Raw genomic sequence first — 2,291 nt, 5'->3', positions numbered from 1 at the left:
ACACACACACACACACACACACACACACACACACACACACACACACACACACCACTTCCAGATATGCCTCATGATCCAGATGTGGTGGTACACACCTGTGATCCCAGCATTTGGGAGGCCAAGGAAAGAATCAGGAGTCCCAGACCAGCCTGGTTATATAAGACCTGGGGGTCTCACAGCTCAGGAGTTCAAGATCGCGCCCTTCCCAGAAATTCCCCCAGACCAAGACTCATTGCAAAAGCAAGAGGTTTATTAACCATTGCACAATGGGGTCACCCCTGCCGGTCAGCAAAGAGTGGCACCGGGAGACAAAGGCCTTTAGGTTTTTAAAAGAAAAATTGCGGGAGATTTGAAGTTGCAGTCTTGGCAATTTAGGATTGGATGAGGAAGCTATAAAGTAAGATAATTGGTTAGTCTTAGGTGCTCAAGCTTGGCCAGTCCTGCCAAGTGTGGATGCAGCTGCAATTGAAGGTGGGGGTGGTTAGCTCATCCTTGAAGATTAGAGGCTACAGACTTTTGGCTGGAGGTCAAAAGCTACTCAGAAGAAGTCTAGGTTCGTTGCTAAGAAACACTATCTCAAAGACAAGGGTCTGGTCCTTCTTTTGCTGAGTGAAGGTCATTGCTTGCTTGCCTTTTTTTATATCTGTCCTCACAGGTAGGGTCACATTCCTCCATTCTCTGGAAAGGTACTAAGAGGCTTTAGCTTAACCTGGACTTAAAACTCAAAACTATAGGCTTTAGAAGACATATAGGTTACAAAGTTAGCCTAACCCTTTCAGTTACACAGCAAGACCTTGCCTCAAAAAAAAAAAAAAAAATTGAAATCATCTCTAGAAGATCAACCAATGCTCTTCTCTGCTGAGCCATCTCTCCAGCCCTCTACTTGAATTTTAACAAATATTTACAAAACATCTATTACATGGTAGGTTTGCAGAGAAGGCCAAATATGAAGAGAAAAATTTGTTTTGTTTTAGACAGCTCTCATGTAGCACAGGCTTGCCTTGAACTCACCATATAGAAAAGAATGACTTTGAACTCTTGATCCTTGTGCCTTCATCTCCCAAGTGCTGCATGCACCACACCGCTCAGGTGGAAAATGGCAAATTCATTTACAAGATGAAGTGGGAACTGGGAGTAAGGCATGCTATCGGAGACCTCATGTATATCAGTGGTGTGAAGGAGTGTGGATAGCACAGAACAAGTATCCATACATGGACAACCAAGGCCAGACTGGATAAGGAAAGCCAGTTATGCCTGTAAATTCTGAGCCAAATCTTTTTAAAAAAAGTTATTCTGTGGAGAGCTTGTTGCATAAGTAGGGTTGAAAGCAAGAAGAGAAAAGGGGTGGATTCAGGGTCCCAACTCCCTGGGGAAATCTGTCATGGCCAAGTTGGACACAGGCAGGAGAGGAGAGGAGGTGTTCCTGGTCACCTTTGTGTGTTATCTAAGGCTTTCCTTTTTCTATCTAATCTCGTGGGTCAAGTATCTGATCCAGGAGAGAGAAAACAGGGAACAGGACAGGAGTCTACCACAGAGGCCTCTGAAAGACTCTACCCAATGGGGTATTAAAGCAGATGCTGAGATTTATAGCCAAACTTTGGGCAGAGTGCAAGGAATCTTATAAAAGAAGGGAGAGATAGAAAGACCGGGAGTGGACAGGAGCTCCACAAGGAGAGCAACAGAACCAAGAAATCTGGGCAGAGGGGTCTTTTTTGAGACTGATACTCCAACCAAGGACCATGCCTGGAAATAACCTAGAACCCCTGTACAGATGTAGCCCATGGCAGCTCAGTGTCCAAGTGGGTTCCCTAGTAATGGAAACAGGGACTGTCTCTGACATGAACTCAGTGGCTGGCTCTTTGATAATCCTCTCCCTGAGTGGGAGCAGCCTTACCAGGCCACAGAGAAAGGCAATGCAGCCAGTCCTGATGAGACCTGATAGGCTAGGGTCAGATGGAAGGGGAGGAGGACCTCCCCTATCAGTGGACTTGGGGAGGGGCATGGAAGAAGGAAAGGGAGGGAGGGTGGGGTTGGGAGGGGATGAGGGAGGGGGCTACAGCTGGGATACAAAGTGAATAAACTGTAATTAATAATAAATAAAAAAATTTAAAATATAAAAAAGTTAGGAAAAAATATCTGATTCAGAGACAAATCTTGACATTCTTAGTTAATTTATGAGTTGTGAGTTCTGCTGTGGCATAGCTGTATATGTACATATGTGGCAAACTGTATATAGCTTACAAATGTTTCTTAGTTGTGAGAAATAAGAAATTAAATCTTTTTTTTTTTTT

This window comes from Psammomys obesus, unplaced genomic scaffold (assembly GCF_907164565.1).
Source record: "Psammomys obesus unplaced genomic scaffold, mPsaObe1.curated_primary_1811, whole genome shotgun sequence".
NCBI classification, from domain to species: Eukaryota; Metazoa; Chordata; class Mammalia; order Rodentia; family Muridae; genus Psammomys; species Psammomys obesus.
This window is presented reverse-complemented; position numbering follows the sequence as displayed.